This window comes from Triturus cristatus, chromosome 4_1 (genome assembly GCF_964204655.1).
Source record: "Triturus cristatus chromosome 4_1, aTriCri1.1, whole genome shotgun sequence".
Classification (NCBI taxonomy): domain Eukaryota; kingdom Metazoa; phylum Chordata; class Amphibia; order Caudata; family Salamandridae; genus Triturus; species Triturus cristatus.
The window spans coordinates 107,673,604-107,693,603 of NC_140585.1; the positions used below are offsets into that span (position 1 = coordinate 107,673,604).

At 44.4% G+C, this 20,000-nt stretch overlaps 42 non-coding genes across 42 annotated transcripts; 5 read left to right on the forward strand and 37 right to left on the reverse strand.

Annotated features, from left to right (window-relative positions):
* Positions 1-60: 60 nt before the first annotated feature.
* Positions 61-146, reverse strand: TRNAY-GUA (transfer RNA tyrosine (anticodon GUA)). The gene is given in 2 exon segments: positions 61-96; positions 110-146. It is a non-coding gene; the product is annotated as a tRNA-Tyr (tRNA).
* A 768-nt stretch (positions 147-914) lies between these two features.
* TRNAA-UGC (transfer RNA alanine (anticodon UGC)) lies at positions 915-986 on the reverse strand. Its single transcript has one exon. It is a non-coding gene; the product is annotated as a tRNA-Ala (tRNA).
* A 429-nt stretch (positions 987-1,415) lies between these two features.
* Positions 1,416-1,487, reverse strand: TRNAA-CGC (transfer RNA alanine (anticodon CGC)). The gene has a single exon. It is a non-coding gene; the product is annotated as a tRNA-Ala (tRNA).
* Positions 1,488-1,616: 129 nt separating this feature from the next.
* Positions 1,617-1,702, reverse strand: TRNAY-GUA (transfer RNA tyrosine (anticodon GUA)). The gene is given in 2 exon segments: positions 1,617-1,652; positions 1,666-1,702. It is a non-coding gene; the product is annotated as a tRNA-Tyr (tRNA).
* A 768-nt stretch (positions 1,703-2,470) lies between these two features.
* Positions 2,471-2,542, reverse strand: TRNAA-UGC (transfer RNA alanine (anticodon UGC)). The gene has a single exon. It is a non-coding gene; the product is annotated as a tRNA-Ala (tRNA).
* Positions 2,543-2,699: 157 nt separating this feature from the next.
* Positions 2,700-2,772, forward strand: TRNAM-CAU (transfer RNA methionine (anticodon CAU)). Its single transcript has one exon. It is a non-coding gene; the product is annotated as a tRNA-Met (tRNA).
* A 199-nt stretch (positions 2,773-2,971) lies between these two features.
* TRNAA-CGC (transfer RNA alanine (anticodon CGC)) lies at positions 2,972-3,043 on the reverse strand. Its single transcript has one exon. It is a non-coding gene; the product is annotated as a tRNA-Ala (tRNA).
* Positions 3,044-4,026: 983 nt separating this feature from the next.
* Positions 4,027-4,098, reverse strand: TRNAA-UGC (transfer RNA alanine (anticodon UGC)). The gene has a single exon. It is a non-coding gene; the product is annotated as a tRNA-Ala (tRNA).
* A 429-nt stretch (positions 4,099-4,527) lies between these two features.
* Positions 4,528-4,599, reverse strand: TRNAA-CGC (transfer RNA alanine (anticodon CGC)). The gene has a single exon. It is a non-coding gene; the product is annotated as a tRNA-Ala (tRNA).
* Positions 4,600-4,728: 129 nt separating this feature from the next.
* Positions 4,729-4,814, reverse strand: TRNAY-GUA (transfer RNA tyrosine (anticodon GUA)). The gene is given in 2 exon segments: positions 4,729-4,764; positions 4,778-4,814. It is a non-coding gene; the product is annotated as a tRNA-Tyr (tRNA).
* A 768-nt stretch (positions 4,815-5,582) lies between these two features.
* On the reverse strand, positions 5,583-5,654 carry TRNAA-UGC (transfer RNA alanine (anticodon UGC)). Its single transcript has one exon. It is a non-coding gene; the product is annotated as a tRNA-Ala (tRNA).
* A 157-nt stretch (positions 5,655-5,811) lies between these two features.
* On the forward strand, positions 5,812-5,884 carry TRNAM-CAU (transfer RNA methionine (anticodon CAU)). Its single transcript has one exon. It is a non-coding gene; the product is annotated as a tRNA-Met (tRNA).
* A 199-nt stretch (positions 5,885-6,083) lies between these two features.
* Positions 6,084-6,155, reverse strand: TRNAA-UGC (transfer RNA alanine (anticodon UGC)). Its single transcript has one exon. It is a non-coding gene; the product is annotated as a tRNA-Ala (tRNA).
* A 129-nt stretch (positions 6,156-6,284) lies between these two features.
* Positions 6,285-6,370, reverse strand: TRNAY-GUA (transfer RNA tyrosine (anticodon GUA)). The gene is given in 2 exon segments: positions 6,285-6,320; positions 6,334-6,370. It is a non-coding gene; the product is annotated as a tRNA-Tyr (tRNA).
* A 768-nt stretch (positions 6,371-7,138) lies between these two features.
* Positions 7,139-7,210, reverse strand: TRNAA-UGC (transfer RNA alanine (anticodon UGC)). Its single transcript has one exon. It is a non-coding gene; the product is annotated as a tRNA-Ala (tRNA).
* A 429-nt stretch (positions 7,211-7,639) lies between these two features.
* On the reverse strand, positions 7,640-7,711 carry TRNAA-CGC (transfer RNA alanine (anticodon CGC)). The gene has a single exon. It is a non-coding gene; the product is annotated as a tRNA-Ala (tRNA).
* Positions 7,712-7,840: 129 nt separating this feature from the next.
* On the reverse strand, positions 7,841-7,926 carry TRNAY-GUA (transfer RNA tyrosine (anticodon GUA)). The gene is given in 2 exon segments: positions 7,841-7,876; positions 7,890-7,926. It is a non-coding gene; the product is annotated as a tRNA-Tyr (tRNA).
* Positions 7,927-8,694: 768 nt separating this feature from the next.
* Positions 8,695-8,766, reverse strand: TRNAA-UGC (transfer RNA alanine (anticodon UGC)). Its single transcript has one exon. It is a non-coding gene; the product is annotated as a tRNA-Ala (tRNA).
* Positions 8,767-9,195: 429 nt separating this feature from the next.
* On the reverse strand, positions 9,196-9,267 carry TRNAA-CGC (transfer RNA alanine (anticodon CGC)). Its single transcript has one exon. It is a non-coding gene; the product is annotated as a tRNA-Ala (tRNA).
* A 129-nt stretch (positions 9,268-9,396) lies between these two features.
* On the reverse strand, positions 9,397-9,482 carry TRNAY-GUA (transfer RNA tyrosine (anticodon GUA)). The gene is given in 2 exon segments: positions 9,397-9,432; positions 9,446-9,482. It is a non-coding gene; the product is annotated as a tRNA-Tyr (tRNA).
* Positions 9,483-10,250: 768 nt separating this feature from the next.
* On the reverse strand, positions 10,251-10,322 carry TRNAA-UGC (transfer RNA alanine (anticodon UGC)). The gene has a single exon. It is a non-coding gene; the product is annotated as a tRNA-Ala (tRNA).
* A 429-nt stretch (positions 10,323-10,751) lies between these two features.
* On the reverse strand, positions 10,752-10,823 carry TRNAA-CGC (transfer RNA alanine (anticodon CGC)). Its single transcript has one exon. It is a non-coding gene; the product is annotated as a tRNA-Ala (tRNA).
* A 129-nt stretch (positions 10,824-10,952) lies between these two features.
* TRNAY-GUA (transfer RNA tyrosine (anticodon GUA)) lies at positions 10,953-11,038 on the reverse strand. Its single transcript is given in 2 exon segments — positions 10,953-10,988; positions 11,002-11,038. It is a non-coding gene; the product is annotated as a tRNA-Tyr (tRNA).
* Positions 11,039-11,806: 768 nt separating this feature from the next.
* On the reverse strand, positions 11,807-11,878 carry TRNAA-UGC (transfer RNA alanine (anticodon UGC)). The gene has a single exon. It is a non-coding gene; the product is annotated as a tRNA-Ala (tRNA).
* Positions 11,879-12,035: 157 nt separating this feature from the next.
* Positions 12,036-12,108, forward strand: TRNAM-CAU (transfer RNA methionine (anticodon CAU)). The gene has a single exon. It is a non-coding gene; the product is annotated as a tRNA-Met (tRNA).
* Positions 12,109-12,307: 199 nt separating this feature from the next.
* On the reverse strand, positions 12,308-12,379 carry TRNAA-UGC (transfer RNA alanine (anticodon UGC)). The gene has a single exon. It is a non-coding gene; the product is annotated as a tRNA-Ala (tRNA).
* Positions 12,380-12,508: 129 nt separating this feature from the next.
* TRNAY-GUA (transfer RNA tyrosine (anticodon GUA)) lies at positions 12,509-12,594 on the reverse strand. The gene is given in 2 exon segments: positions 12,509-12,544; positions 12,558-12,594. It is a non-coding gene; the product is annotated as a tRNA-Tyr (tRNA).
* Positions 12,595-13,362: 768 nt separating this feature from the next.
* TRNAA-UGC (transfer RNA alanine (anticodon UGC)) lies at positions 13,363-13,434 on the reverse strand. The gene has a single exon. It is a non-coding gene; the product is annotated as a tRNA-Ala (tRNA).
* A 429-nt stretch (positions 13,435-13,863) lies between these two features.
* On the reverse strand, positions 13,864-13,935 carry TRNAA-CGC (transfer RNA alanine (anticodon CGC)). Its single transcript has one exon. It is a non-coding gene; the product is annotated as a tRNA-Ala (tRNA).
* A 129-nt stretch (positions 13,936-14,064) lies between these two features.
* TRNAY-GUA (transfer RNA tyrosine (anticodon GUA)) lies at positions 14,065-14,150 on the reverse strand. The gene is given in 2 exon segments: positions 14,065-14,100; positions 14,114-14,150. It is a non-coding gene; the product is annotated as a tRNA-Tyr (tRNA).
* Positions 14,151-14,918: 768 nt separating this feature from the next.
* TRNAA-UGC (transfer RNA alanine (anticodon UGC)) lies at positions 14,919-14,990 on the reverse strand. The gene has a single exon. It is a non-coding gene; the product is annotated as a tRNA-Ala (tRNA).
* Positions 14,991-15,419: 429 nt separating this feature from the next.
* Positions 15,420-15,491, reverse strand: TRNAA-CGC (transfer RNA alanine (anticodon CGC)). The gene has a single exon. It is a non-coding gene; the product is annotated as a tRNA-Ala (tRNA).
* Positions 15,492-15,620: 129 nt separating this feature from the next.
* On the reverse strand, positions 15,621-15,706 carry TRNAY-GUA (transfer RNA tyrosine (anticodon GUA)). The gene is given in 2 exon segments: positions 15,621-15,656; positions 15,670-15,706. It is a non-coding gene; the product is annotated as a tRNA-Tyr (tRNA).
* Positions 15,707-16,474: 768 nt separating this feature from the next.
* Positions 16,475-16,546, reverse strand: TRNAA-UGC (transfer RNA alanine (anticodon UGC)). Its single transcript has one exon. It is a non-coding gene; the product is annotated as a tRNA-Ala (tRNA).
* Positions 16,547-16,975: 429 nt separating this feature from the next.
* On the reverse strand, positions 16,976-17,047 carry TRNAA-CGC (transfer RNA alanine (anticodon CGC)). Its single transcript has one exon. It is a non-coding gene; the product is annotated as a tRNA-Ala (tRNA).
* Positions 17,048-17,176: 129 nt separating this feature from the next.
* On the reverse strand, positions 17,177-17,262 carry TRNAY-GUA (transfer RNA tyrosine (anticodon GUA)). The gene is given in 2 exon segments: positions 17,177-17,212; positions 17,226-17,262. It is a non-coding gene; the product is annotated as a tRNA-Tyr (tRNA).
* A 768-nt stretch (positions 17,263-18,030) lies between these two features.
* On the reverse strand, positions 18,031-18,102 carry TRNAA-UGC (transfer RNA alanine (anticodon UGC)). The gene has a single exon. It is a non-coding gene; the product is annotated as a tRNA-Ala (tRNA).
* A 157-nt stretch (positions 18,103-18,259) lies between these two features.
* On the forward strand, positions 18,260-18,332 carry TRNAM-CAU (transfer RNA methionine (anticodon CAU)). The gene has a single exon. It is a non-coding gene; the product is annotated as a tRNA-Met (tRNA).
* Positions 18,333-18,531: 199 nt separating this feature from the next.
* TRNAA-CGC (transfer RNA alanine (anticodon CGC)) lies at positions 18,532-18,603 on the reverse strand. Its single transcript has one exon. It is a non-coding gene; the product is annotated as a tRNA-Ala (tRNA).
* Positions 18,604-18,732: 129 nt separating this feature from the next.
* Positions 18,733-18,818, reverse strand: TRNAY-GUA (transfer RNA tyrosine (anticodon GUA)). Its single transcript is given in 2 exon segments — positions 18,733-18,768; positions 18,782-18,818. It is a non-coding gene; the product is annotated as a tRNA-Tyr (tRNA).
* Positions 18,819-19,586: 768 nt separating this feature from the next.
* TRNAA-UGC (transfer RNA alanine (anticodon UGC)) lies at positions 19,587-19,658 on the reverse strand. Its single transcript has one exon. It is a non-coding gene; the product is annotated as a tRNA-Ala (tRNA).
* A 157-nt stretch (positions 19,659-19,815) lies between these two features.
* TRNAM-CAU (transfer RNA methionine (anticodon CAU)) lies at positions 19,816-19,888 on the forward strand. The gene has a single exon. It is a non-coding gene; the product is annotated as a tRNA-Met (tRNA).
* The last annotated feature ends 112 nt before the right edge of the window (positions 19,889-20,000 follow it).

Here is a 20,000-nt window from a genome sequence, read left to right on the forward strand (position 1 = left end):
ATAATCAATGGAAGGTATTGTTTGAATAAAAGTGAAAGATATGGAAATCGAAGCAAAAAATCCTTCGAGCCGGATTTGAACCAGCGACCTAAGGATGTCTGACTTTATGCTACAGTCCTCCGCTCTACCAACTGAGCTATCGAAGGAGTGGCTGAAGTATCTTTCAGCGCTGTAATTATCTCTCGCTCAAGAAAGGTTGTGGGGGTGGGGATCAGGAGCAGATCGATGAAAATCATGAACATTACCTGCAGCTCCCTCTCAAAGTCACCAGTTCTTAGAGCACACTGTAAGGTACGTCTTATCACCCCAAAGGAGGATTTCAGACCAAAGTTCATGTTCTGTCTTGGCTTGGGGATAAGCAGGGGTGCTCCAAATTTCAATTTTACAGAAAGGAAAGGAACTTTGATACAAAGACCTTGGGCAGCATTGGTGGCAAATGGATGGCTGCGCGGAACCATGAAAGAAATGACAGAAAGTTATGGGAGTCATTACTACGCACCCAGCATCAAGAACGTGCATTTTGGATGCATTTTCAAAAGGAAAGAGAACGGAAAAATCTGTAGATTGAAGGTGATTGAGATAAACAAAATATTCCGTTTTTCTAAAAGCTACTGTAAAGAGTCTCTGGTTTAGAAGAAGAACCCTTACCAATGATCAAGAGAGATGCGACAGATTTCTATCATCAAAGCATTATGGTTGTCAAGATGAATCATCACTTTGATGTCTTCAACAAGTAGGATTCTTTTGATCTATAATCATCAAAAATGAGATAGCCCCATTTCATGGGATTTTTCAAGGCAAACGTCTGACAGATTAAGCGGGGTCCTCATCCCGGTTGGAGGACATATCTCTTCCTTCATCATGATGCCAGCCTAGCTTTCGGCCCAAAATCCAAGGTAAGCATGGCAAAAGTCTGGAGATGCCGGGGATTGAACCCGGGGCCTCATACATGCAAAGCATGCGCTCTACCACTGAGCTACATCCCCACTTCTGCAAGGTTTGACTGTATGATTGGAAACCCTGCATTGAACCGACGGCCACATCACCCCATTCGACTCTGCAGTATACAATGTCAGTCTGGAAAATCCTTCAGCCTTGTACCTGGATGATCTTCATGGTCTTATGTACAGATGCCTATATACAGTCTTCTTAGCGCAGTAGGCAGCGCGTCAGTCTCATAATCTGAAGGTCCTGAGTTCGATCCTCAGAGAGGGCATTTATTTCCTTCTTTTGGAATGCAAAATTCTCCGATTTTCTTGAAATGCGCAAACTATGCCTAGTTCAAAGATTTTTCCAAAGCAAATGTCTGACTATTTAAGTGGGGCTCTCACCCCAACTGCATGACAAACTTCTTCTTTCTGCATGATGGCAGGCTAGCCTTCTGGAAAAAAGCCAAGATAAGGAACAGAGGCTCCTGGAGATGCCGGGGATTGAACCCGGGACCTCATACATGCGAAGCATGCGCTCTACCACTGAGCTACATCCCCACTTTTGCCCTCGAGCTGTTTGATGGATGCAAGGAATCCCTGAAACCCAGGGACTGCAAAGTCTCGATCATAATCAATGGAAGGTATTGTTTGAATAAAAGTGAAATATATGGAAATCGAAGCAAAAAATCCTTCGAGCCGGATTTGAACCAGCGACCTAAGGATGTCTGACTTTATGCTACAGTCCTCCGCTCTACCAACTGAGCTATCGAAGGAGTGGCTGAAGTATCTTTCAGCGCTGTAATTATCTCTCGCTCAAGAAAGGTTGTGGGGGTGGGGATCAGGAGCAGATCGATGAAAATCATGAACATTACCTGCAGCTCCCTCTCAAAGTCACCAGTTCTTAGAGCACACTGTAAGGTACGTCTTATCACCCCAAAGGAGGATTTCAGACCAAAGTTCATGTTCTGTCTTGGCTTGGGGATAAGCAGGGGTGCTCCAAATTTCAATTTTACAGAAAGGAAAGGAACTTTGATACAAAGACCTTGGGCAGCATTGGTGGCAAATGGATGGCTGCGCGGAACCATGAAAGAAATGACAGAAAGTTATGGGAGTCATTACTACGCACCCAGCATCAAGAACGTGCATTTTGGATGCATTTTCAAAAGGAAAGAGAACGGAAAAATCTGTAGATTGAAGGTGATTGAGATAAACAAAATATTCCGTTTTTCTAAAAGCTACTGTAAAGAGTCTCTGGTTTAGAAGAAGAACCCTTACCAATGATCAAGAGAGATGCGACAGATTTCTATCATCAAAGCATTATGGTTGTCAAGATGAATCATCACTTTGATGTCTTCAACAAGTAGGATTCTTTTGATCTATAATCATCAAAAATGAGATAGCCCCATTTCATGGGATTTTTCAAGGCAAACGTCTGACAGATTAAGCGGGGTCCTCATCCCGGTTGGAGGACATATCTCTTCCTTCATCATGATGCCAGCCTAGCTTTCGGCCCAAAATCCAAGGTAAGCATGGCAAAAGTCTGGAGATGCCGGGGATTGAACCCGGGGCCTCATACATGCAAAGCATGCGCTCTACCACTGAGCTACATCCCCACTTCTGCAAGGTTTGACTGTATGATTGGAAACCCTGCATTGAACCGACGGCCACATCACCCCATTCGACTCTGCAGTATACAATGTCAGTCAGGAAAATCCTTCAGCCTTGTACCTGGATGATCTTCATGGTCTTATGTACAGATGCCTATATACAGCCTTCTTAGCGCAGTAGGCAGCGCGTCAGTCTCATAATCTGAAGGTCCTGAGTTCGATCCTCAGAGAGGGCATTTATTTCCTTCTTTTGGAATGCAAAATTCTCCGATTTTCTTGAAATGCGCAAACTATGCCTAGTTCAAAGATTTTTCCAAAGCAAATGTCTGACTATTTAAGTGGGGCTCTCACCCCAACTGCATGACAAACTTCTTCTTTCTGCATGATGGCAGGCTAGCCTTCTGGAAAAAAGCCAAGATAAGGAACAGAGGCTCCTGGAGATGCCGGGGATTGAACCCGGGACCTCATACATGCGAAGCATGCGCTCTACCACTGAGCTACATCCCCACTTTTGCCCTCGAGCTGTTTGATGGATGCAAGGAATCCCTGAAACCCAGGGACTGCAAAGTCTCGATCATAATCAATGGAAGGTATTGTTTGAATAAAAGTGAAATATATGGAAATCGAAGCAAAAAATCCTTCGAGCCGGATTTGAACCAGCGACCTAAGGATGTCTGACTTTATGCTACAGTCCTCCGCTCTACCAACTGAGCTATAGAAGGAGTGGCTGAAGTATCTTTCAGCGCTGTAATTATCTCTCGCTCAAGAAAGGTTGTGGGGGTGGGGATCAGGAGCAGATCGATGAAAATCATGAACATTACCTGCAGCTCCCTCTCAAAGTCACCAGTTCTTAGAGCACACTGTAAGGTACGTCTTATCACCCCAAAGGAGGATTTCAGACCAAAGTTCATGTTCTGTCTTGGCTTGGGGATAAGCAGGGGTGCTCCAAATTTCAATTTTACAGAAAGGAAAGGAACTTTGATACAAAGACCTTGGGCAGCATTGGTGGCAAATGGATGGCTGCGCGGAACCATGAAAGAAATGACAGAAAGTTATGGGAGTCATTACTACGCACCCAGCATCAAGAACGTGCATTTTGGATGCATTTTCAAAAGGAAAGAGAACGGAAAAATCTGTAGATTGAAGGTGATTGAGATAAACAAAATATTCCGTTTTTCTAAAAGCTACTGTAAAGAGTCTCTGGTTTAGAAGAAGAACCCTTACCAATGATCAAGAGAGATGCGACAGATTTCTATCATCAAAGCATTATGGTTGTCAAGATGAATCATCACTTTGATGTCTTCAACAAGTAGGATTCTTTTGATCTATAATCATCAAAAATGAGATAGCCCCATTTCATGGGATTTTTCAAGGCAAACGTCTGACAGATTAAGCGGGGTCCTCATCCCGGTTGGAGGACATATCTCTTCCTTCATCATGATGCCAGCCTAGCTTTCGGCCCAAAATCCAAGGTAAGCATGGCAAAAGTCTGGAGATGCCGGGGATTGAACCCGGGGCCTCATACATGCAAAGCATGCGCTCTACCACTGAGCTACATCCCCACTTCTGCAAGGTTTGACTGTATGATTGGAAACCCTGCATTGAACCGACGGCCACATCACCCCATTCGACTCTGCAGTATACAATGTCAGTCAGGAAAATCCTTCAGCCTTGTACCTGGATGATCTTCATGGTCTTATGTACAGATGCCTATATACAGTCTTCTTAGCGCAGTAGGCAGCGCGTCAGTCTCATAATCTGAAGGTCCTGAGTTCGATCCTCAGAGAGGGCATTTATTTCCTTCTTTTGGAATGCAAAATTCTCCGATTTTCTTGAAATGCGCAAACTATGCCTAGTTCAAAGATTTTTCCAAAGCAAATGTCTGACTATTTAAGTGGGGCTCTCACCCCAACTGCATGACAAACTTCTTCTTTCTGCATGATGGCAGGCTAGCCTTCTGGAAAAAAGCCAAGATAAGGAACAGAGGCTCCTGGAGATGCCGGGGATTGAACCCGGGACCTCATACATGCGAAGCATGCGCTCTACCACTGAGCTACATCCCCACTTTTGCCCTCGAGCTGTTTGATGGATGCAAGGAATCCCTGAAACCCAGGGACTGCAAAGTCTCGATCATAATCAATGGAAGGTATTGTTTGAATAAAAGTGAAATATATGGAAATCGAAGCAAAAAATCCTTCGAGCCGGATTTGAACCAGCGACCTAAGGATGTCTGACTTTATGCTACAGTCCTCCGCTCTACCAACTGAGCTATCGAAGGAGTGGCTGAAGTATCTTTCAGCGCTGTAATTATCTCTCGCTCAAGAAAGGTTGTGGGGGTGGGGATCAGGAGCAGATCGATGAAAATCATGAACATTACCTGCAGCTCCCTCTCAAAGTCACCAGTTCTTAGAGCACACTGTAAGGTACGTCTTATCACCCCAAAGGAGGATTTCAGACCAAAGTTCATGTTCTGTCTTGGCTTGGGGATAAGCAGGGGTGCTCCAAATTTCAATTTTACAGAAAGGAAAGGAACTTTGATACAAAGACCTTGGGCAGCATTGGTGGCAAATGGATGGCTGCGCGGAACCATGAAAGAAATGACAGAAAGTTATGGGAGTCATTACTACGCACCCAGCATCAAGAACGTGCATTTTGGATGCATTTTCAAAAGGAAAGAGAACGGAAAAATCTGTAGATTGAAGGTGATTGAGATAAACAAAATATTCCGTTTTTCTAAAAGCTACTGTAAAGAGTCTCTGGTTTAGAAGAAGAACCCTTACCAATGATCAAGAGAGATGCGACAGATTTCTATCATCAAAGCATTATGGTTGTCAAGATGAATCATCACTTTGATGTCTTCAACAAGTAGGATTCTTTTGATCTATAATCATCAAAAATGAGATAGCCCCATTTCATGGGATTTTTCAAGGCAAACGTCTGACAGATTAAGCGGGGTCCTCATCCCGGTTGGAGGACATATCTCTTCCTTCATCATGATGCCAGCCTAGCTTTCGGCCCAAAATCCAAGGTAAGCATGGCAAAAGTCTGGAGATGCCGGGGATTGAACCCGGGGCCTCATACATGCAAAGCATGCGCTCTACCACTGAGCTACATCCCCACTTCTGCAAGGTTTGACTGTATGATTGGAAACCCTGCATTGAACCGACGGCCACATCACCCCATTCGACTCTGCAGTATACAATGTCAGTCAGGAAAATCCTTCAGCCTTGTACCTGGATGATCTTCATGGTCTTATGTACAGATGCCTATATACAGCCTTCTTAGCGCAGTAGGCAGCGCGTCAGTCTCATAATCTGAAGGTCCTGAGTTCGATCCTCAGAGAGGGCATTTATTTCCTTCTTTTGGAATGCAAAATTCTCCGATTTTCTTGAAATGCGCAAACTATGCCTAGTTCAAAGATTTTTCCAAAGCAAATGTCTGACTATTTAAGTGGGGCTCTCACCCCAACTGCATGACAAACTTCTTCTTTCTGCATGATGGCAGGCTAGCCTTCTGGAAAAAAGCCAAGATAAGGAACAGAGGCTCCTGGAGATGCCGGGGATTGAACCCGGGACCTCATACATGCAAAGCATGCGCTCTACCACTGAGCTACATCCCCACTTTTGCACTCGAGCTGTTTGATGGATGCAAGGAATCCCTGAAACCCAGGGACTGCAAAGTCTCGATCATAATCAATGGAAGGTATTGTTTGAATAAAAGTGAAAGATATGGAAATCGAAGCAAAAAATCCTTCGAGCCGGATTTGAACCAGCGACCTAAGGATGTCTGACTTTATGCTACAGTCCTCCGCTCTACCAACTGAGCTATCGAAGGAGTGGCTGAAGTATCTTTCAGCGCTGTAATTATCTCTCGCTCAAGAAAGGTTGTGGGGGTGGGGATCAGGAGCAGATCGATGAAAATCATGAACATTACCTGCAGCTCCCTCTCAAAGTCACCAGTTCTTAGAGCACACTGTAAGGTACGTCTTATCACCCCAAAGGAGGATTTCAGACCAAAGTTCATGTTCTGTCTTGGCTTGGGGATAAGCAGGGGTGCTCCAAATTTCAATTTTACAGAAAGGAAAGGAACTTTGATACAAAGACCTTGGGCAGCATTGGTGGCAAATGGATGGCTGCGCGGAACCATGAAAGAAATGACAGAAAGTTATGGGAGTCATTACTACGCACCCAGCATCAAGAACGTGCATTTTGGATGCATTTTCAAAAGGAAAGAGAACGGAAAAATCTGTAGATTGAAGGTGATTGAGATAAACAAAATATTCCGTTTTTCTAAAAGCTACTGTAAAGAGTCTCTGGTTTAGAAGAAGAACCCTTACCAATGATCAAGAGAGATGCGACAGATTTCTATCATCAAAGCATTATGGTTGTCAAGATGAATCATCACTTTGATGTCTTCAACAAGTAGGATTCTTTTGATCTATAATCATCAAAAATGAGATAGCCCCATTTCATGGGATTTTTCAAGGCAAACGTCTGACAGATTAAGCGGGGTCCTCATCCCGGTTGGAGGACATATCTCTTCCTTCATCATGATGCCAGCCTAGCTTTCGGCCCAAAATCCAAGGTAAGCATGGCAAAAGTCTGGAGATGCCGGGGATTGAACCCGGGGCCTCATACATGCAAAGCATGCGCTCTACCACTGAGCTACATCCCCACTTCTGCAAGGTTTGACTGTATGATTGGAAACCCTGCATTGAACCGACGGCCACATCACCCCATTCGACTCTGCAGTATACAATGTCAGTCAGGAAAATCCTTCAGCCTTGTACCTGGATGATCTTCATGGTCTTATGTACAGATGCCTATATACAGTCTTCTTAGCGCAGTAGGCAGCGCGTCAGTCTCATAATCTGAAGGTCCTGAGTTCGATCCTCAGAGAGGGCATTTATTTCCTTCTTTTGGAATGCAAAATTCTCCGATTTTCTTGAAATGCGCAAACTATGCCTAGTTCAAAGATTTTTCCAAAGCAAATGTCTGACTATTTAAGTGGGGCTCTCACCCCAACTGCATGACAAACTTCTTCTTTCTGCATGATGGCAGGCTAGCCTTCTGGAAAAAAGCCAAGATAAGGAACAGAGGCTCCTGGAGATGCCGGGGATTGAACCCGGGACCTCATACATGCGAAGCATGCGCTCTACCACTGAGCTACATCCCCACTTTTGCCCTCGAGCTGTTTGATGGATGCAAGGAATCCCTGAAACCCAGGGACTGCAAAGTCTCGATCATAATCAATGGAAGGTATTGTTTGAATAAAAGTGAAATATATGGAAATCGAAGCAAAAAATCCTTCGAGCCGGATTTGAACCAGCGACCTAAGGATGTCTGACTTTATGCTACAGTCCTCCGCTCTACCAACTGAGCTATCGAAGGAGTGGCTGAAGTATCTTTCAGCGCTGTAATTATCTCTCGCTCAAGAAAGGTTGTGGGGGTGGGGATCAGGAGCAGATCGATGAAAATCATGAACATTACCTGCAGCTCCCTCTCAAAGTCACCAGTTCTTAGAGCACACTGTAAGGTACGTCTTATCACCCCAAAGGAGGATTTCAGACCAAAGTTCATGTTCTGTCTTGGCTTGGGGATAAGCAGGGGTGCTCCAAATTTCAATTTTACAGAAAGGAAAGGAACTTTGATACAAAGACCTTGGGCAGCATTGGTGGCAAATGGATGGCTGCGCGGAACCATGAAAGAAATGACAGAAAGTTATGGGAGTCATTACTACGCACCCAGCATCAAGAACGTGCATTTTGGATGCATTTTCAAAAGGAAAGAGAACGGAAAAATCTGTAGATTGAAGGTGATTGAGATAAACAAAATATTCCGTTTTTCTAAAAGCTACTGTAAAGAGTCTCTGGTTTAGAAGAAGAACCCTTACCAATGATCAAGAGAGATGCGACAGATTTCTATCATCAAAGCATTATGGTTGTCAAGATGAATCATCACTTTGATGTCTTCAACAAGTAGGATTCTTTTGATCTATAATCATCAAAAATGAGATAGCCCCATTTCATGGGATTTTTCAAGGCAAACGTCTGACAGATTAAGCGGGGTCCTCATCCCGGTTGGAGGACATATCTCTTCCTTCATCATGATGCCAGCCTAGCTTTCGGCCCAAAATCCAAGGTAAGCATGGCAAAAGTCTGGAGATGCCGGGGATTGAACCCGGGGCCTCATACATGCAAAGCATGCGCTCTACCACTGAGCTACATCCCCACTTCTGCAAGGTTTGACTGTATGATTGGAAACCCTGCATTGAACCGACGGCCACATCACCCCATTCGACTCTGCAGTATACAATGTCAGTCAGGAAAATCCTTCAGCCTTGTACCTGGATGATCTTCATGGTCTTATGTACAGATGCCTATATACAGTCTTCTTAGCGCAGTAGGCAGCGCGTCAGTCTCATAATCTGAAGGTCCTGAGTTCGATCCTCAGAGAGGGCATTTATTTCCTTCTTTTGGAATGCAAAATTCTCCGATTTTCTTGAAATGCGCAAACTATGCCTAGTTCAAAGATTTTTCCAAAGCAAATGTCTGACTATTTAAGTGGGGCTCTCACCCCAACTGCATGACAAACTTCTTCTTTCTGCATGATGGCAGGCTAGCCTTCTGGAAAAAAGCCAAGATAAGGAACAGAGGCTCCTGGAGATGCCGGGGATTGAACCCGGGACCTCATACATGCGAAGCATGCGCTCTACCACTGAGCTACATCCCCACTTTTGCCCTCGAGCTGTTTGATGGATGCAAGGAATCCCTGAAACCCAGGGACTGCAAAGTCTCGATCATAATCAATGGAAGGTATTGTTTGAATAAAAGTGAAATATATGGAAATCGAAGCAAAAAATCCTTCGAGCCGGATTTGAACCAGCGACCTAAGGATGTCTGACTTTATGCTACAGTCCTCCGCTCTACCAACTGAGCTATCGAAGGAGTGGCTGAAGTATCTTTCAGCGCTGTAATTATCTCTCGCTCAAGAAAGGTTGTGGGGGTGGGGATCAGGAGCAGATCGATGAAAATCATGAACATTACCTGCAGCTCCCTCTCAAAGTCACCAGTTCTTAGAGCACACTGTAAGGTACGTCTTATCACCCCAAAGGAGGATTTCAGACCAAAGTTCATGTTCTGTCTTGGCTTGGGGATAAGCAGGGGTGCTCCAAATTTCAATTTTACAGAAAGGAAAGGAACTTTGATACAAAGACCTTGGGCAGCATTGGTGGCAAATGGATGGCTGCGCGGAACCATGAAAGAAATGACAGAAAGTTATGGGAGTCATTACTACGCACCCAGCATCAAGAACGTGCATTTTGGATGCATTTTCAAAAGGAAAGAGAACGGAAAAATCTGTAGATTGAAGGTGATTGAGATAAACAAAATATTCCGTTTTTCTAAAAGCTACTGTAAAGAGTCTCTGGTTTAGAAGAAGAACCCTTACCAATGATCAAGAGAGATGCGACAGATTTCTATCATCAAAGCATTATGGTTGTCAAGATGAATCATCACTTTGATGTCTTCAACAAGTAGGATTCTTTTGATCTATAATCATCAAAAATGAGATAGCCCCATTTCATGGGATTTTTCAAGGCAAACGTCTGACAGATTAAGCGGGGTCCTCATCCCGGTTGGAGGACATATCTCTTCCTTCATCATGATGCCAGCCTAGCTTTCGGCCCAAAATCCAAGGTAAGCATGGCAAAAGTCTGGAGATGCCGGGGATTGAACCCGGGGCCTCATACATGCAAAGCATGCGCTCTACCACTGAGCTACATCCCCACTTCTGCAAGGTTTGACTGTATGATTGGAAACCCTGCATTGAACCGACGGCCACATCACCCCATTCGACTCTGCAGTATACAATGTCAGTCAGGAAAATCCTTCAGCCTTGTACCTGGATGATCTTCATGGTCTTATGTACAGATGCCTATATACAGTCTTCTTAGCGCAGTAGGCAGCGCGTCAGTCTCATAATCTGAAGGTCCTGAGTTCGATCCTCAGAGAGGGCATTTATTTCCTTCTTTTGGAATGCAAAATTCTCCGATTTTCTTGAAATGCGCAAACTATGCCTAGTTCAAAGATTTTTCCAAAGCAAATGTCTGACTATTTAAGTGGGGCTCTCACCCCAACTGCATGACAAACTTCTTCTTTCTGCATGATGGCAGGCTAGCCTTCTGGAAAAAAGCCAAGATAAGGAACAGAGGCTCCTGGAGATGCCGGGGATTGAACCCGGGACCTCATACATGCGAAGCATGCGCTCTACCACTGAGCTACATCCCCACTTTTGCCCTCGAGCTGTTTGATGGATGCAAGGAATCCCTGAAACCCAGGGACTGCAAAGTCTCGATCATAATCAATGGAAGGTATTGTTTGAATAAAAGTGAAATATATGGAAATCGAAGCAAAAAATCCTTCGAGCCGGATTTGAACCAGCGACCTAAGGATGTCTGACTTTATGCTACAGTCCTCCGCTCTACCAACTGAGCTATCGAAGGAGTGGCTGAAGTATCTTTCAGCGCTGTAATTATCTCTCGCTCAAGAAAGGTTGTGGGGGTGGGGATCAGGAGCAGATCGATGAAAATCATGAACATTACCTGCAGCTCCCTCTCAAAGTCACCAGTTCTTAGAGCACACTGTAAGGTACGTCTTATCACCCCAAAGGAGGATTTCAGACCAAAGTTCATGTTCTGTCTTGGCTTGGGGATAAGCAGGGGTGCTCCAAATTTCAATTTTACAGAAAGGAAAGGAACTTTGATACAAAGACCTTGGGCAGCATTGGTGGCAAATGGATGGCTGCGCGGAACCATGAAAGAAATGACAGAAAGTTATGGGAGTCATTACTACGCACCCAGCATCAAGAACGTGCATTTTGGATGCATTTTCAAAAGGAAAGAGAACGGAAAAATCTGTAGATTGAAGGTGATTGAGATAAACAAAATATTCCGTTTTTCTAAAAGCTACTGTAAAGAGTCTCTGGTTTAGAAGAAGAACCCTTACCAATGATCAAGAGAGATGCGACAGATTTCTATCATCAAAGCATTATGGTTGTCAAGATGAATCATCACTTTGATGTCTTCAACAAGTAGGATTCTTTTGATCTATAATCATCAAAAATGAGATAGCCCCATTTCATGGGATTTTTCAAGGCAAACGTCTGACAGATTAAGCGGGGTCCTCATCCCGGTTGGAGGACATATCTCTTCCTTCATCATGATGCCAGCCTAGCTTTCGGCCCAAAATCCAAGGTAAGCATGGCAAAAGTCTGGAGATGCCGGGGATTGAACCCGGGGCCTCATACATGCAAAGCATGCGCTCTACCACTGAGCTACATCCCCACTTCTGCAAGGTTTGACTGTATGATTGGAAACCCTGCATTGAACCGACGGCCACATCACCCCATTCGACTCTGCAGTATACAATGTCAGTCAGGAAAATCCTTCAGCCTTGTACCTGGATGATCTTCATGGTCTTATGTACAGATGCCTATATACAGCCTTCTTAGCGCAGTAGGCAGCGCGTCAGTCTCATAATCTGAAGGTCCTGAGTTCGATCCTCAGAGAGGGCATTTATTTCCTTCTTTTGGAATGCAAAATTCTCCGATTTTCTTGAAATGCGCAAACTATGCCTAGTTCAAAGATTTTTCCAAAGCAAATGTCTGACTATTTAAGTGGGGCTCTCACCCCAACTGCATGACAAACTTCTTCTTTCTGCATGATGGCAGGCTAGCCTTCTGGAAAAAAGCCAAGATAAGGAACAGAGGCTCCTGGAGATGCCGGGGATTGAACCCGGGACCTCATACATGCAAAGCATGCGCTCTACCACTGAGCTACATCCCCACTTTTGCACTCGAGCTGTTTGATGGATGCAAGGAATCCCTGAAACCCAGGGACTGCAAAGTCTCGATCATAATCAATGGAAGGTATTGTTTGAATAAAAGTGAAAGATATGGAAATCGAAGCAAAAAATCCTTCGAGCCGGATTTGAACCAGCGACCTAAGGATGTCTGACTTTATGCTACAGTCCTCCGCTCTACCAACTGAGCTATCGAAGGAGTGGCTGAAGTATCTTTCAGCGCTGTAATTATCTCTCGCTCAAGAAAGGTTGTGGGGGTGGGGATCAGGAGCAGATCGATGAAAATCATGAACATTACCTGCAGCTCCCTCTCAAAGTCACCAGTTCTTAGAGCACACTGTAAGGTACGTCTTATCACCCCAAAGGAGGATTTCAGACCAAAGTTCATGTTCTGTCTTGGCTTGGGGATAAGCAGGGGTGCTCCAAATTTCAATTTTACAGAAAGGAAAGGAACTTTGATACAAAGACCTTGGGCAGCATTGGTGGCAAATGGATGGCTGCGCGGAACCATGAAAGAAATGACAGAAAGTTATGGGAGTGATTACTACGCACCCAGCATCAAGAACGTGCATTTTGGATGCATTTTCAAAAGGAAAGAGAACGGAAAAATCTGTAGATTGAAGGTGATTGAGATAAACAAAATATTCAGTTTTTCTAAAAGCTACTGTAAAGAGTCTCTGGTTTAGAGGAAGAACCCTTACCAATGATCAAGAGAGATGCGACAGATTTCTATCATCAAAGCATTATGGTTGTCAAGATGAATCATCACTTTGATGTCTTCAACAAGTAGGATTCTTTTGATCTATAATCATCAAAAATGAGATAGCCCCATTTCATGGGATTTTTCAAGGCAAACGTCTGACAGATTAAGCGGGGTCCTCATCCCGGTTGGAGGACATATCTCTTCCTTCATCATGATGCCAGCCTAGCTTTCGGCCCAAAATCCAAGGTAAGCATGGCAAAAGTCTGGAGATGCCGGGGATTGAACCCGGGGCCTCATACATGCAAAGCATGCGCTCTACCACTGAGCTACATCCCCACTTCTGCAAGGTTTGACTGTATGATTGGAAACCCTGCATTGAACCGACGGCCACATCACCCCATTCGACTCTGCAGTATACAATGTCAGTCAGGAAAATCCTTCAGCCTTGTACCTGGATGATCTTCATGGTCTTATGTACAGATGCCTATATACAGTCTTCTTAGCGCAGTAGGCAGCGCGTCAGTCTCATAATCTGAAGGTCCTGAGTTCGATCCTCAGAGAGGGCATTTATTTCCTTCTTTTGGAATGCAAAATTCTCCGATTTTCTTGAAATGCGCAAACTATGCCTAGTTCAAAGATTTTTCCAAAGCAAATGTCTGACTATTTAAGTGGGGCTCTCACCCCAACTGCATGACAAACTTCTTCTTTCTGCATGATGGCAGGCTAGCCTTCTGGAAAAAAGCCAAGATAAGGAACAGAGGCTCCTGGAGATGCCGGGGATTGAACCCGGGACCTCATACATGCGAAGCATGCGCTCTACCACTGAGCTACATCCCCACTTTTGCCCTCGAGCTGTTTGATGGATGCAAGGAATCCCTGAAACCCAGGGACTGCAAAGTCTCGATCATAATCAATGGAAGGTATTGTTTGAATAAAAGTGAAATATATGGAAATCGAAGCAAAAAATCCTTCGAGCCGGATTTGAACCAGCGACCTAAGGATGTCTGACTTTATGCTACAGTCCTCCGCTCTACCAACTGAGCTATCGAAGGAGTGGCTGAAGTATCTTTCAGCGCTGTAATTATCTCTCGCTCAAGAAAGGTTGTGGGGGTGGGGATCAGGAGCAGATCGATGAAAATCATGAACATTACCTGCAGCTCCCTCTCAAAGTCACCAGTTCTTAGAGCACACTGTAAGGTACGTCTTATCACCCCAAAGGAGGATTTCAGACCAAAGTTCATGTTCTGTCTTGGCTTGGGGATAAGCAGGGGTGCTCCAAATTTCAATTTTACAGAAAGGAAAGGAACTTTGATACAAAGACCTTGGGCAGCATTGGTGGCAAATGGATGGCTGCGCGGAACCATGAAAGAAATGACAGAAAGTTATGGGAGTCATTACTACGCACCCAGCATCAAGAACGTGCATTTTGGATGCATTTTCAAAAGGAAAGAGAACGGAAAAATCTGTAGATTGAAGGTGATTGAGATAAACAAAATATTCCGTTTTTCTAAAAGCTACTGTAAAGAGTCTCTGGTTTAGAAGAAGAACCCTTACCAATGATCAAGAGAGATGCGACAGATTTCTATCATCAAAGCATTATGGTTGTCAAGATGAATCATCACTTTGATGTCTTCAACAAGTAGGATTCTTTTGATCTATAATCATCAAAAATGAGATAGCCCCATTTCATGGGATTTTTCAAGGCAAACGTCTGACAGATTAAGCGGGGTCCTCATCCCGGTTGGAGGACATATCTCTTCCTTCATCATGATGCCAGCCTAGCTTTCGGCCCAAAATCCAAGGTAAGCATGGCAAAAGTCTGGAGATGCCGGGGATTGAACCCGGGGCCTCATACATGCAAAGCATGCGCTCTACCACTGAGCTACATCCCCACTTCTGCAAGGTTTGACTGTATGATTGGAAACCCTGCATTGAACCGACGGCCACATCACCCCATTCGACTCTGCAGTATACAATGTCAGTCAGGAAAATCCTTCAGCCTTGTACCTGGATGATCTTCATGGTCTTATGTACAGATGCCTATATACAGTCTTCTTAGCGCAGTAGGCAGCGCGTCAGTCTCATAATCTGAAGGTCCTGAGTTCGATCCTCAGAGAGGGCATTTATTTCCTTCTTTTGGAATGCAAAATTCTCCGATTTTCTTGAAATGCGCAAACTATGCCTAGTTCAAAGATTTTTCCAAAGCAAATGTCTGACTATTTAAGTGGGGCTCTCACCCCAACTGCATGACAAACTTCTTCTTTCTGCATGATGGCAGGCTAGCCTTCTGGAAAAAAGCCAAGATAAGGAACAGAGGCTCCTGGAGATGCCGGGGATTGAACCCGGGACCTCATACATGCGAAGCATGCGCTCTACCACTGAGCTACATCCCCACTTTTGCCCTCGAGCTGTTTGATGGATGCAAGGAATCCCTGAAACCCAGGGACTGCAAAGTCTCGATCATAATCAATGGAAGGTATTGTTTGAATAAAAGTGAAATATATGGAAATCGAAGCAAAAAATCCTTCGAGCCGGATTTGAACCAGCGACCTAAGGATGTCTGACTTTATGCTACAGTCCTCCGCTCTACCAACTGAGCTATCGAAGGAGTGGCTGAAGTATCTTTCAGCGCTGTAATTATCTCTCGCTCAAGAAAGGTTGTGGGGGTGGGGATCAGGAGCAGATCGATGAAAATCATGAACATTACCTGCAGCTCCCTCTCAAAGTCACCAGTTCTTAGAGCACACTGTAAGGTACGTCTTATCACCCCAAAGGAGGATTTCAGACCAAAGTTCATGTTCTGTCTTGGCTTGGGGATAAGCAGGGGTGCTCCAAATTTCAATTTTACAGAAAGGAAAGGAACTTTGATACAAAGACCTTGGGCAGCATTGGTGGCAAATGGATGGCTGCGCGGAACCATGAAAGAAATGACAGAAAGTTATGGGAGTCATTACTACGCACCCAGCATCAAGAACGTGCATTTTGGATGCATTTTCAAAAGGAAAGAGAACGGAAAAATCTGTAGATTGAAGGTGATTGAGATAAACAAAATATTCCGTTTTTCTAAAAGCTACTGTAAAGAGTCTCTGGTTTAGAAGAAGAACCCTTACCAATGATCAAGAGAGATGCGACAGATTTCTATCATCAAAGCATTATGGTTGTCAAGATGAATCATCACTTTGATGTCTTCAACAAGTAGGATTCTTTTGATCTATAATCATCAAAAATGAGATAGCCCCATTTCATGGGATTTTTCAAGGCAAACGTCTGACAGATTAAGCGGGGTCCTCATCCCGGTTGGAGGACATATCTCTTCCTTCATCATGATGCCAGCCTAGCTTTCGGCCCAAAATCCAAGGTAAGCATGGCAAAAGTCTGGAGATGCCGGGGATTGAACCCGGGGCCTCATACATGCAAAGCATGCGCTCTACCACTGAGCTACATCCCCACTTCTGCAAGGTTTGACTGTATGATTGGAAACCCTGCATTGAACCGACGGCCACATCACCCCATTCGACTCTGCAGTATACAATGTCAGTCAGGAAAATCCTTCAGCCTTGTACCTGGATGATCTTCATGGTCTTATGTACAGATGCCTATATACAGTCTTCTTAGCGCAGTAGGCAGCGCGTCAGTCTCATAATCTGAAGGTCCTGAGTTCGATCCTCAGAGAGGGCATTTATTTCCTTCTTTTGGAATGCAAAATTCTCCGATTTTCTTGAAATGCGCAAACTATGCCTAGTTCAAAGATTTTTCCAAAGCAAATGTCTGACTATTTAAGTGGGGCTCTCACCCCAACTGCATGACAAACTTCTTCTTTCTGCATGATGGCAGGCTAGCCTTCTGGAAAAAAGCCAAGATAAGGAACAGAGGCTCCTGGAGATGCCGGGGATTGAACCCGGGACCTCATACATGCGAAGCATGCGCTCTACCACTGAGCTACATCCCCACTTTTGCCCTCGAGCTGTTTGATGGATGCAAGGAATCCCTGAAACCCAGGGACTGCAAAGTCTCGATCATAATCAATGGAAGGTATTGTTTGAATAAAAGTGAAATATATGGAAATCGAAGCAAAAAATCCTTCGAGCCGGATTTGAACCAGCGACCTAAGGATGTCTGACTTTATGCTACAGTCCTCCGCTCTACCAACTGAGCTATCGAAGGAGTGGCTGAAGTATCTTTCAGCGCTGTAATTATCTCTCGCTCAAGAAAGGTTGTGGGGGTGGGGATCAGGAGCAGATCGATGAAAATCATGAACATTACCTGCAGCTCCCTCTCAAAGTCACCAGTTCTTAGAGCACACTGTAAGGTACGTCTTATCACCCCAAAGGAGGATTTCAGACCAAAGTTCATGTTCTGTCTTGGCTTGGGGATAAGCAGGGGTGCTCCAAATTTCAATTTTACAGAAAGGAAAGGAACTTTGATACAAAGACCTTGGGCAGCATTGGTGGCAAATGGATGGCTGCGCGGAACCATGAAAGAAATGACAGAAAGTTATGGGAGTCATTACTACGCACCCAGCATCAAGAACGTGCATTTTGGATGCATTTTCAAAAGGAAAGAGAACGGAAAAATCTGTAGATTGAAGGTGATTGAGATAAACAAAATATTCCGTTTTTCTAAAAGCTACTGTAAAGAGTCTCTGGTTTAGAAGAAGAACCCTTACCAATGATCAAGAGAGATGCGACAGATTTCTATCATCAAAGCATTATGGTTGTCAAGATGAATCATCACTTTGATGTCTTCAACAAGTAGGATTCTTTTGATCTATAATCATCAAAAATGAGATAGCCCCATTTCATGGGATTTTTCAAGGCAAACGTCTGACAGATTAAGCGGGGTCCTCATCCCGGTTGGAGGACATATCTCTTCCTTCATCATGATGCCAGCCTAGCTTTCGGCCCAAAATCCAAGGTAAGCATGGCAAAAGTCTGGAGATGCCGGGGATTGAACCCGGGGCCTCATACATGCAAAGCATGCGCTCTACCACTGAGCTACATCCCCACTTCTGCAAGGTTTGACTGTATGATTGGAAACCCTGCATTGAACCGACGGCCACATCACCCCATTCGACTCTGCTGTATACAATGTCAGTCAGGAAAATCCTTCAGCCTTGTACCTGGATGATCTTCATGGTCTTATGTACAGATGCCTATATACAGCCTTCTTAGCGCAGTAGGCAGCGCGTCAGTCTCATAATCTGAAGGTCCTGAGTTCGATCCTCAGAGAGGGCATTTATTTCCTTCTTTTGGAATGCAAAATTCTCCGATTTTCTTGAAATGCGCAAACTATGCCTAGTTCAAAGATTTTTCCAAAGCAAATGTCTGACTATTTAAGTGGGGCTCTCACCCCAACTGCATGACAAACTTCTTCTTTCTGCATGATGGCAGGCTAGCCTTCTGGAAAAAAGCCAAGATAAGGAACAGAGGCTCCTGGAGATGCCGGGGATTGAACCCGGGACCTCATACATGCGAAGCATGCGCTCTACCACTGAGCTACATCCCCACTTTTGCACTCGAGCTGTTTGATGGATGCAAGGAATCCCTGAAACCCAGGGACTGCAAAGTCTCGATCATAATCAATGGAAGGTATTGTTTGAATAAAAGTGAAATATATGGAAATCGAAGCACAAAATCCTTCGAGCCGGATTTGAACCAGCGACCTAAGGATGTCTGACTTTATGCTACAGTCCTCCGCTCTACCAACTGAGCTATCGAAGGAGTGGCTGAAGTATCTTTCAGCGCTGTAATTATCTCTCGCTCAAGAAAGGTTGTGGGGGTGGGGATCAGGAGCAGATCGATGAAAATCATGAACATTACCTGCAGCTCCCTCTCAAAGTCACCAGTTCTTAGAGCACACTGTAAGGTACGTCTTATCACCCCAAAGGAGGATTTCAGACCAAAGTTCATGTTCTGTCTTGGCTTGGGGATAAGCAGGGGTGCTCCAAATTTCAATTTTACAGAAAGGAAAGGAACTTTGATACAAAGACCTTGGGCAGCATTGGTGGCAAATGGATGGCTGCGCGGAACCATGAAAGAAATGACAGAAAGTTATGGGAGTCATTACTACGCACCCAGCATCAAGAACGTGCATTTTGGATGCATTTTCAAAAGGAAAGAGAACGGAAAAATCTGTAGATTGAAGGTGATTGAGATAAACAAAATATTCCGTTTTTCTAAAAGCTACTGTAAAGAGTCTCTGGTTTAGAAGAAGAACCCTTACCAATGATCAAGAGAGATGCGACAGATTTCTATCATCAAAGCATTATGGTTGTCAAGATGAATCATCACTTTGATGTCTTCAACAAGTAGGATTCTTTTGATCTATAATCATCAAAAATGAGATAGCCCCATTTCATGGGATTTTTCAAGGCAAACGTCTGACAGATTAAGCGGGGTCCTCATCCCGGTTGGAGGACATATCTCTTCCTTCATCATGATGCCAGCCTAGCTTTCGGCCCAAAATCCAAGGTAAGCATGGCAAAAGTCTGGAGATGCCGGGGATTGAACCCGGGGCCTCATACATGCAAAGCATGCGCTCTACCACTGAGCTACATCCCCACTTCTGCAAGGTTTGACTGTATGATTGGAAACCCTGCATTGAACCGACGGCCACATCACCCCATTCGACTCTGCTGTATACAATGTCAGTCAGGAAAATCCTTCAGCCTTGTACCTGGATGATCTTCATGGTCTTATGTACAGATGCCTATATACAGCCTTCTTAGCGCAGTAGGCAGCGCGTCAGTCTCATAATCTGAAGGTCCTGAGTTCGATCCTCAGAGAGGGCATTTATTTCCTTCTTTTGGAATGCAAAATTCTCCGATTTTCTTGAAATGCGCAAACTATGCCTAGTTCAAAGATTTTTCCAAAGCAAATGTCTGACTATTTAAGTGGGGCTCT